This window comes from Hipposideros armiger, unplaced genomic scaffold, assembly GCF_001890085.2.
Source record: "Hipposideros armiger isolate ML-2016 unplaced genomic scaffold, ASM189008v1 scaffold_236, whole genome shotgun sequence".
Taxonomy (NCBI): domain Eukaryota; kingdom Metazoa; phylum Chordata; class Mammalia; order Chiroptera; family Hipposideridae; genus Hipposideros; species Hipposideros armiger.
In genome coordinates, this window is record NW_017731586.1 from 81736 (window position 1) to 87677 (window position 5942).

A 5942-nucleotide genomic window follows, 5' to 3' on the forward strand; every position below is an offset into this window, starting at 1 on the left:
ACTCACCGAGCCGCGCGCTGCAACTCCCCTGCCTCCGCCTCAGCCCAGCAGCGCCAGTTTCAGAGTCTGCATCCTCGCTCCCGGAAGGAGGGCGGGGGAGCGCGGAGCACCCCTCCGGCGTTCCTGGCACAGCCTGGCGCCCCCTCCCCTCTCCTGGAGTTCCAGCCCTTCTCACCACCCTCCACCCCTCTTCCCGCCGCCGCTGCAGCTGCTGCAGCTGAAAGCGACAAATCCCGCGCGGGGCACCGTGGCGCGCCGGCTCCCGCGCCCCCGACTCGGCTTCCCGCCTTCCGCCCCTCCCCCTCCCCGCCCGGCCCGCGCTGCCGGGTGGCCCGGGGCGTGGAGCCTGGGACGCCCCTCAAGTGGCGGGCATGGGCCGGAGTAGCGGGCCTGGAGCTGGGGAGGAGGCAAATCTAAGGAAGGAACGGGAACACCCACAGGGATGCTAGAGGTATTCCCAGGATCCCGGTTGGTGTTAGGGACCAGGAGCGCGAGGCGGAATCTGGGAGCATTTCAGCACCGCACAGCAACGTGCTTCGACCTCCGCATCTTTGCAGAGGCTGGAGGGGCAGCGCGGCAGGTGCAGGCGAGAGACGCCAAGGGAGAGGAGACTACTGCCCTCAAGAGACTTCCCTGTTACAACAGAACTCCCCCTGGCTAACTCCTCCGTTGCCTCGGGTGGACGAGGTGGAGACAGAAGTTGGGCAGGAGCTGGCAGACAATAATGTAAAAGACATACTTCAAAGGTGGTCTCATAGCTGCTCAAATGAGCTGTTTCCTTCTTCGCGTTTTCCACCCTCTACGTAGCCAGATAAACTGTGCCAGTCGAAGCCCCACACATTCCTTTAAGTCAGGTCATTTTCCCCACGAATCCTGCCATAGATATGGCCTGAGAGGCATGGAAGTGACTGTGTCACAGACACGTATAGTTTCTGTGAAAACAGTGGATAGTTCAGCCAGTGTTATATTTTGTACACAAATATGCACTGTGCTGGGTGCTAAGAATACAGTGAGGAAGACAGTAGATGACTTTATTTTCCAGGTATTTCCCCCTGCCCAGCAACCCAAAGCTCCAGTAACCAGATTTGTTTTCAGAGTCATTTCCCCTGAATTGTCCATACACAATTGCTTACATTTTCATGTGGCATTGCTGTTTCATACCTGCACTTTGTGCTGTTTCTTAGCTTAATGTTTTCCTTTTCCAGTCTATTGCTGTTAACAGTCCCTATCTTTCAAATTTCATTTCCTTATTTCCATTAGTTACTTTCTTGGTTCCTTCTGATTCAGATAAAAAGAAACACATAACCCCAACTTGAAACAATGGAGCCAACAGCCTCCCTTACAGCAGCAGATTTTGGTAACAAACCATTCCGAAATATGACCACTGAATTCTCCGAGCAAAAAGATAATTCTATTAGAATTTGACCCCTAAGTCTACACTTAATTGCACATTTTATTATAATGCAAAAACATGTGTAAGCTCCTTGACACCATCTTGCCATGATGCCCAACCTGCCCACCTACTTACTAGAGCAGTGAGAGACATGAGATACCAGATGATATATGAAACTACCAGGAATGGGTAAGAAAGCTTAGAATGGTTCATTTTGGGGAGGTGGGGGTTTGGAGATGAAGGAAGGAAAGCTCCAAAAGGTATGTGGCTACATAAATGGCTCTTATGTGGAAAAGGGGTTATACCCTAAGTGATGAAGACCATCCATCCCCTCATCTGATAACATGAAGACTTGAGATCATATAGGGAGACAGAGGAAAGAGGACTATGGGACACACAAGATAATGAAGAGGCTGAAACTGGGAAAGAATTTAAAAGGGTGAGTGTGTTGGAATCTTACATTCAGCTTTTCCTATAGGTATGAAATTTAGGTATTAGAGTTCAAGGTCCATTAGGCAGAACTTTGGGAATCAAGAGGACAGAGTTAAACAGTAGTATGAGATATGTAAGTTTAGGTGACTAAGAATTTCTTGGAAGTATGGTTGTAGAGGCTCAGAAGTTCTTTTAAAAATGAGAGAGCTTTGGGGGAGGTGGAGAGCATGACCTAAATACGAGCGGGCCCAATATAACACTTGCAAGTCTCTAAAAATATAATTCGTGACGATGCATCATCAGTGCATTGGTGGCAATGGAAGGTCAGAACTTCTGTTAGATTTCATTTGTCTTAACTCCCCTGAAGTTGCTGGTAAATCAGAAGTTTTAACATGAAAGGAGGAAGAGAAAAGGTGAGAGCAATCATATTTATGGGACCATCTGGCAAGCCATGTGTCCCAGGCATAGGGACAGCTTTACAGCCTGAACTGACAGGAATTTCTAGTGACTCTCCCAAGCCCTCAAATCTCCCCAAACATGCTTGTATGAAGTGGTCTTTCTTCAAAACCAATATCTGAAGGAAATCTTACTGTTTCTGTGGGGTGGTTGAGATGGAAGTTTGCTGAGAGGGGAAAGGCTGAGAATCAAAAGGCCTACTTTAGACCTCAGTGCTTAAAGTGCCTTTATAGGAAAAAGAAAAGACTGGCAAGTGACTCAGATTCAAATGTTGTGATTCAAAAAGCTTTTCCATTTGAGTCATGCCCAAGGAGAGCCTTGTTCTTATTCCAGGTTTGGAATTGCCTCTGGGTTCAGGCTCAGAATCACTCAAAGTGTCCCCTCTTGTCAAAGCAACTGGGAACAGCAGTGCTGGTGTATTCCTGATTGAAAGTAATCCCATGGGTTGCTGCTTGAGGTAAGGGCTCAGTCGGGGATACACTGAACCCTGCCAATAGCTCGTCTGCCCCCCTTTATCCTGCCCTACACTGTAACAGATTCCTAGAATGCAGCAGGGTCTCCCCAGACTTGGACTTGGGATGAGGTAGAGCTAGACAACTCTTTCGTTGTCATCAATGAAAGCAGATTGTCCTTCTGCATCTTCCCAAATCCATCCATTGCCCATCTCCAACTTTGTCCTTGGCAACCAGAAACCCCAGAGGTAAAACTGTCCCTACCCTTAATCTACAGCTTTGTCTGGAACCAGGCAGACTTTAGGAGTTCAGACAGCTAAGCATCTGGACAACTAATTACATTCACCAAATATGATGTGCCCAGGAAAGCTGTTTTGGAGAGGAGGGAATAATAAAACTAGCCTGATTCATGCTAAGGAGTTACTATTGATAGAAAACTATTTTGAAACTATAACATGATTCATATGTGCTAAATAACTAGTAGAAGTCAGTGTCGCTGACAGCATTGAATTAGAAACACTGAACATTCAAATCTCAAACTTCACTGTTAAAAACGTTTTTCTCTTACTGCCACAAAGAGTCAGTAGTGAGACCCACTCTTTTCCCCCGAACTGTGTCTTAATGAGCATAAAAGAGAAAACATAATACAACAGTTTGACTGTGTAACACTACTAAAAGGATTCTGGATGAGCTAAAGGATTAAATGTTTTGATCCTAAACTAATGCATGATGGCTTAGGGGAGTGTGAAAGCCCTGGAGGGCTAGAGACTTGGGATCCAGACACAGTACCTCCTCTGCCTCAGGCTCTTGGGGCTCCGTTTTCTCATCTCCAGAATTATGGTGAGGGAGAGGGCACATCAGGTGAATTTTAAGGTCTCTTTATGCAGTAAAATTCTATTCTCTTCTACAAAGACTATTCCAGAGTGACTTTGCAAAAAATCATAACACCCAGTACTTGAAAAAAAAAAACGAGGCAAGGCCTAATAAGAGATATCAGGCTCTGGTGATATAGACATTTTATTTAAAATTGAAAACCCTTTCTGAAATCCAATTGTTATAATTTTTCAGGCAATGGGTACTTAGTGTTTTCAGGTGAGGCATTGCCATTATGACCTTGGGAAATGGAGAAAGAGATGATTTTGAAAATCTGTTACTTAGTTGATTTCTAGGGATATTATCAAGGTCACTGTCAGATCCCACTCCAGAATATAAAGTCTAATAATGAAGCTTTTTTCACTCATAGAGGGTTTCCCTCTGCCCCTCCCCAACCTTAGTTTTCTTTTAGGGCTTTTCAGAAATCAGGAAACACCTCTTAGTTAATCTGTCACTAAAATAGCAATGGCAATCAGGTGGATTGAGTGTTTCAACGCCTCCTGCAAATCAAGATCAAATAGATCACAAGGTTCTGATTTCATTGCACCGTAGTCTATACCACTTTGCAAAGAGATGTGAGCTCCACACATGGAGAGAAATTTGAAATAGGAATAGCAGTCATTCTCCTTCTTTCCTTTTTTCCTCTGTTTTGAATTGGATTCTGTGTAAGAGTCCCCCTTTTATAAGTTCTTTTCACTTTTCCAGACTAGCTGAGAGCATAAGTTTTTTGTTGTTGTTGTTGTTTTGGGTTTTATTGGTTTTTTTTTGTTTTTGTTTTTGTCATAAGGCTGAACATCTCCACAGCCTGTGCTGTTAACCTTTTAAGTCCTTGATAACTTCAGAACAATTCTGTTTGAAGTAGTAACCTCCATTGAATAAAATACTATGGAAACATGACCATCACTTGAGGTATGATTTTTTAAGTCTATAATGAAATGATGTTATATTAAAGTTTTAAGTAGGTTTATTCACTTTCAATCTAGTACTAGTTGGTCTTTCTGATCTTTAAAAAAAATAAATTCTATCTGCAGTTCATTCTGAACCTACTTCATGGAGTTTCCCACTCAAGGTGTACCTTGATTGAAAATCAACACCCTCATTTGGAACATCTATCTTAGTACCGTCAATTTGGAGGTTATATTTGAAACCACCGCCTGAATTGTCTGTTAAAGACAGCTTTATCCACAAAGATTGTCTTTTCAACAATCCCTTGAGTCTCAAACCTCAGGTTCAGTCCTCTTGAGAATCTCCCCAAGCCACAGAGCATATATTTTAAGCCTCATAACAGACACCAAACACTCCTCTAAATGTGAAGGAAACTCATCCAGATGCTTTCTTTTCCTGCTATGGTGACATGAAAATATTAATCTTGATAATTCAGTGCTTTTGTTGAAGAGGCCCATTTTTATGTCTATATTAATCAGCATTTGTAGCAGAAGCAACCCAAATTCTCAGCATCTTATACCCACAAACATTTACTTCTAACCCACACCACATGATAGTTACTGGTTGGCTCAAGTCCTGCTTCAGGCACTGGACCTGACTGCAGATCTGCTTGTATTCTCATTCTCAAGTCCAAGTTGAAGGAAAAGCCCCTATCTGGGATATGTTGTTGGCATAAAGACAGAAGTATAAGAGGCTGAGATAAGTTATAAAACTGTACTAAAACATTTGCTCAAACATAGAACGTAGCATGTCTTCTCATAGTCCATGGGCCAAAGCATATCATATGAAGAAGTCAAAGGTCAGTGTGCTAGGGATATAAGATCCCCTTACAGGAAACAAATGAGTGAAAAATCAAGAACTTTAATCAACTCTATTATATCCATCCTCTGACAAAACTTTAACATCAACTGACTTTTCAAATGTTTCCTGGAAAGACTATATGCATATATGATTTTGCTTAAAAGCTATAGACAATTTAATTTTTAATAAACACTTCATTCTATCTACTCTTTTATTGAATAATCTGCCTCTACTTGATATTTATTTATGGAAAAAATAATAAACTGAAAAATAGTGTTCTCTTAAAAGCTAAATTCAAAATGAATTTCTTCACTTTACAATATTCAGACATGATATATGATTCTGTCTATTAAGGTATGTTTGATCAGAAATGGCATTTAGTTTCAAAGTGGAGAAAATTTATGTTGCCTTGTAAATTCTCAAAAGCCTGCAGTATTTTCCAAACTTGAGTATATATCCTTTTAAAACACAAAAACACTCTAGTGTACCTATAATAATCACTTATAAAATTATTATTGTAACGTTACTTAAATGTAAAGAGTAAATATTTAAATCATAAATCTTACTTTAATTGACTTTCAGTCATGGCA